Below are 6,070 nucleotides of genomic sequence, written 5' to 3'. Positions count from 1 at the left end.
ATATGGCCATGGTGTGGTTTGTAAATCACAGAGTGCAAAAACAGATTGTGGCAAAACAGAGTGATTTAACAAAGAGCAAAATGAAAAGTTAACTGGCAGAATTGCAAGAGGAGCAGGTCATGAAGTACAGGCAGTAAAAAGGAAAGAAAGAGGGAAAGTCTAACGGAAGAATCCAGCTGTGCACAGTGAAAAACCCCGGGATTTAAATACTGAGGGAAGAGTGGAGAATGACAGAGAGTGCATGTCAGGTATTCAGTTATGTGCACACACTCTGCTGGTTGTGTGGTGCTTCTTACCTTTCTCCAGCAGGGTGCAATAGATGGACGGCTGCCGTAGAGGTTTACCATCATCACCAATTTACAAGGAGCATTGAACGAGGCTGGAGACCAAAGGAAGACCTCAGATCATTAGCTCTGAGGCTTTCCTGGCTAGCTCTGATGTCTTCCTGGAGCTTAGAGTTTGCCTTCTGACCAAACTCTAAGCTCCTTTTTATTTCCTGAAGTGCTTGTTCCCTGACTAACATCAGCGTTCTTCTATCACAAGGTGTTCACATGTCTGGAACCTGGCCCGGACCGTTCTCATTGCCCTAGGTAGAAGATCCACCGAGTCAGTTCCAGTTCTGAATCCCAAGAGCCTTCAGACACTCCAGACCAGTACTACTCCCACTGGCGTCCTCAGCGTCCACCAACGGACCACCATCTGTCCAACGTGATCCACCACTGGACCAGAACCAACGCGCTAACTTCAGTCTGTGGATCACTGTCTGTTGCTGCACCTCCCCTCGGACACCCACATCCACGTTCTCCGTAAGTCAGCCTCTGCTTAAACTGTCACTCTCCTGCTTGTTGTTGGTGCTCAGCCGGGTCTCCTTTCTCTCCACAGTCAGTGACCAGAACCATCCCAATCGCCCAGCCACCCGTTACCATCCAACGCACAACTCTCATTAAAACTCTTAAACTGCTCACCTGCCTCCTTGCTTGTTGCTTCAAGGGTCAACATGGAAAAACAAGATCTGACAGTACAGGTGAGTTATTCAGGGGATGAGGAACAGCTGTGGAAGAGAACAAACAGCCAGACTTGGGTATGGAGGACAATTAACGGAGGAAACTAAACTAGACACAACAGAAACTAAGAAATCCTATTGGAGAAGACTTAATACTGAGTGGGTCGCAATAAATGATTAAGAAATTAAACCTAAAGGAATTAAGTAGTACGGCAAGACTTTTCTGACACCGATATGGAAAGACCATATGGAATAAATAACCAATAAAGAAATTATCAAAACAAAATTGAAAAATGTCAGAATTATCCATACAGGGTTTAATATACAGATAAATGTAATTCAGATGTTTAACTTTGACCTTTGACATGTTTTTTTTACAGCTATCGGCTGGCTTAATCCTGACTGGACGGCTGATACGAGGCGTAAGCAGCAGTCCGGAGACACCATGATGGTGAATCTGACAAGTGGGAGGTATGACCAGGCAGCTTATGTACAGGGGAGGAGGTGAGAGAAAAGCATGGAGGGCAAATGAAAACAATCAGATGATTAGAATGGGCCACAGCTGGGAACAATGGAGGTAAATATAGAGGCAGACAGAGATGCTAACAGATTTAACTCAACAGAATAAAGAACCCATTAAATATTAATAAACTAGACGGTCCACAAAAAAAAAACTAGTCCAAAATGAACATGTGGGCACAACTGGTTGTCTACAGATTTTTCTCAGTGCTGAGATCAGGAACTCCACTGACGACCAGCATTCGCATGCTTCATTAATTCTGAAACCACTTCTGATTTGCATGTGGAAAGATTGTGCCGTTGGAACAGCCAACAATCTCTCAGCTTCAACCATCCGACCTGAACCGTCCCCCTCCAGAAGTACAACTGGTCAGCATGTTTAAGGAGAACCCAAGGACCACCGAGTTCCGCTGTGAACTGGAACTGCAGAGGCACAACAGATATCACCTTGTTTTTTTTTTTCACCTCCATGTGGCCCTGTAGCCTGACTCGAAACTTGCCCTGACCATAAATCGTTGGTAAAATCGGGCTCATGTGGTGTGTACTGTGCATTTTACACCTTAAAAGCTAACGTGATGCTCAGCATGATAAAGCAAAACGTGTCCCAGAGCCAGCAGCTGAACCCAGAGATCCACACTTTATTGGCCTGGAGGTGTTTTATCTGTAGACACATTACAATGTCTTTAAGGCAAAAACATGGCGGACTACGCCCTCTGGTGGACAAAGCTGGTACACACAGCTGTGGAAAAATTACAAAAAACATCTCCCCCTCCCCTCTGAGGGTAAAGTTGCACGTTTCCTTATCAATTAATTAATAAATTAAACAGGCAGGACCACCAGTAGCAGTAATAATGTTGTGTTTGTGTTGGACATTAACATACAGATAAATTCAGACAGGAGTGTTACATTTTGAAGGCAATGAAAGGACGTTTTTTTTTTTTATCACATTTTGAAGGCAATGAAAGGACGTTTTTTTTTTTTTATCACAGTCTGGGACCAAAGGAGGACAGAATAAATAAATAAATACTAAAACTAAACAATATTTTATTAACTGCAGTTGTGTAAGCTTTAAAGAGGTTTTATAATTCGCTTTTAAACAGTGGATCTTTTGCAGGTTTCAGTTTTCTTAAACCACAGAAATCCATTATTTTAACCATGTTTATAGCTTCCCAGGCCCTGATTGATTATGAATCTTTCTGGGATGCATTTTATCAAAGTCAGTTTTAAACTTTTGAATTGCTTGTTTTCCCACTGTAAAGTAATAATATTAATTTAAAAAAATTCTTATTTCAAATCTACCTGTTTGCACACCTTGTGTTCTGTATGATTATGTTTAACATAAAACTCCAGCTCCTTGTCACAAAGAGAATAAAAAATTGTCAGAATGATGATAGATTAGGATATTGGGTCATCGTAACTGATGAAGATTTGTAGGATTCACTCAAAGGTGGTTAAACTCTGTTGGTGCTGAGTTTCTAATTAAAATGCTTTAGCAACATTAATTCTTCCCAGTTATTAATTTAGAAACAAACCACGGGAAGTGGTGATAACTAGGAGCTAGTTTAGAGGAATTGGGATGGAGCCATTGTCTTTGTGGTGGAGCAGGGCCCTTTATGCCCCCCTGGTGGACATGACATGTAAGTACAGTTGTCTTAAAGACAAAACCTTATTTAAATGAGCAACGGAAGTCCCAGATTAAAACTTTTTGCTGGAATAATTTTTTTTTGATGTAGTTCACCTTTTGATTTAGTAAAATGTGTGCTGTTTTTTCTGAAATCACTGAGCTTAATAAATAATTTAAGTCATTAAGACATCCATGACGTATTAAACGGATTATATGGTGTGGCTTATATCACATATTTAAATGGTAGATGGATGGAAACAACTTATTAAGCAAGTCTGTGCAGGAATCCTGCTTTGTAATGTAATCAGAATTAATAAATCATAGATAGATAGATAGATAGATAGATAGATAGATAGATAGATAGATAGATAGATAGATAGATAGATAGATAGATAGATAGATAGATAGATAGATAGATAGATAGATAGATAGATAGATAGATAGATAGATATCTAACAATACACTGATTTAATATGAAGTAAAAAACTATTTAGTTTGGTTGAAAAAGTGAAAATCAATTTTAGTTCAGTTTCCATTAAAAACTATAAAATAGCCATTTTATTGAGCTCTGGGTAACTTCAGGAAGGCCAAGCCGGTCTGATGGAATCAGAAAGTGGTTGAAAGCTTTAAACACTTCAGAAAGGAGACCCAAAATGTCTTAAATAAACCACCATGAAGATGTCTTGGAACCCAACTTTGTACTTTAGCAGCTCTCAGACAATGTTAGCTGTGCATTTGAAGGGAAATAGTCTGAGTTGGACTAAACTGGACATTATTTTTTTAAGATCTTCTCCAAGAAGTCTGGTAACTCCCTGAATCCAGAAGATTCTCCAGCCAAGAACCAACTACATTTGTTTGCAGAGTGTTCGCCTGCTGACTGATAGCGGATTTTATAGCTAAGCACAAATGACTTATTTTAATCCATCTAGACTTCCTCTTCTCCAGTGGCTTTGACTGATGTCATTCTCCACTCTTCCCTCAGTGCAGTTACCCAAATGTTGGCTCCGTCCAGACTGGCAACCAGGAAGAGGGACCTCCAGTTACAACTAGACTGAACTTAACATTTTTATCTTTAATGTGTTTATTTATATTTTGCAAAATGTCAGAAAAATGACATTTGTGTTTAAACAGTGTTTTATATTATTATTTTTAATTCCGCCTCCACAAGTCTTATTCATCCTCAGATACACTCTCCAGATGCCCGAGGTTCCACGTCCACAATTATATGCCAGCATTAAAACCATGTGAATGTTAAATAAAACAGGACAAAATATGTTTTACACTTATGTTTATAAATTACACGGTCACAAATGGTTTGAAGAATAAATGCAGCTACATTATTTCAACACCAGAAGTATATACTTCAAATCGTTTCAACTTTATTATATATATATATATATATATATATATATATATATATATATATATATATATATATATATATATATATATTTACTACATATTTTCTAATAAATGACAACTGAATTAATTCTCCAAAATAAACATCTAAAAGGTTTACGCTGCTGTTGAATGTTAGAGAGGAACTTTTATAATTAACACAAACATAAACACCATAAGGTGATACACCCTTAAAACTAAAATGGTAATAAATAAAAATGTAATAATCAGGGTCTAGAAAAACTACAAGCAAATACTTTTTGCTATAAAGAACTTGAGATCATAGAAATATTGAATAAAGTAAGTAAGTGTAAAGGAATACTTAATTAATGCCGAAATAGAAGCAAACATTTAGCCTCTGAGCAATCTACACCGCCATCTTGTGGTCGCAGTCTGTAATTACAGCAAACTCTTTCAGCTGAATTATTAATGAATTAGACTTTGAAGTATAAAAGTGATTGTTTTTGTACTGAAAGTCAGACGCTGCTGTTCAGCACCAGTAGATCTGCAGATAATCAGGGTTTGTGTGTAAAACGGAGCAGAAAATCAGCTTCAGAGCCAAATAACAACCTCTAAAGTGTCTCCGCATGGCTGTTTTCAGCTGCTTCTGATTCAATCAAACAGAAAAAACATTAAAGTGAGGCCAGGGGCGGCATCTGCGCTCATTTATCCATCTGGGAAGCAGTTAACTCGCTAATCTGAAGCCGGAAACCAGTCAGTTAAGGCGCTAAACTCTCACATTACACTGCGCCCCCTGGTGGCCACAAGTGGTAACGACCACTCATTTAAAGCCAGAAAGAACGCAGCAGAATTACACTTCCTGTTGGCGCTTTCAAAGTAAAACACCGACTATAAAACTGTTTAAGCAGCTGAAGTTAGAAGTAAGGAGGGAAGCGAACAGTTTAATAAATTAAATGATTGACATTTGTTATTAGTTTCTGAATAGTGCAATATAATCTCAATGCCGTCTCTGCTGTCTTATTAAGAAGCTATAAAAAGATATTGTGCTAAACAACCTAATAGGATGTTTTGGTTTATACTAAATAAAACATATTGATAATGGACAATAATTGTGAATGCTCTGATTTCAAACGTAGAGATTAAAAACTGAATGGTTTCTTTGTCGATCTGTAACCAATAAGCTAAACTTCATGTTAAAATAAAGGTGCATTTACACAACTGCATACAAAAAGCACAAAGAATATTATTAAAAACTTAATTGCCGGGTTATTAAACACAAAAAAAACAGCATTTATTACAATAAATATGAAAAAAAAATGAATAGCCAATCAGATGTTACTAACTTATCACAATCTCTGAGGTATACATTTTTATTGCCCTTATTTGGCACATGAATCCCCGAGTTCCCCTAAAGGTCTTCGAATTCAGAAGTAAACTTAAAGTTAGAACCTGAAATATGACGGTAAGTACCACTACAACTTGAAAAATATTTAAAAAGTTGAAAATAATTTAAAATGATATAAAACCTCATCATTTAGAGATGAAAACAAATTCTTCAGTCGAAA

This window comes from Fundulus heteroclitus, chromosome 24 (genome assembly GCF_011125445.2).
Source record: "Fundulus heteroclitus isolate FHET01 chromosome 24, MU-UCD_Fhet_4.1, whole genome shotgun sequence".
NCBI lineage: Eukaryota > Metazoa > Chordata > Actinopteri > Cyprinodontiformes > Fundulidae > Fundulus > Fundulus heteroclitus.
Note: the sequence above shows the minus strand (reverse complement) of the source record.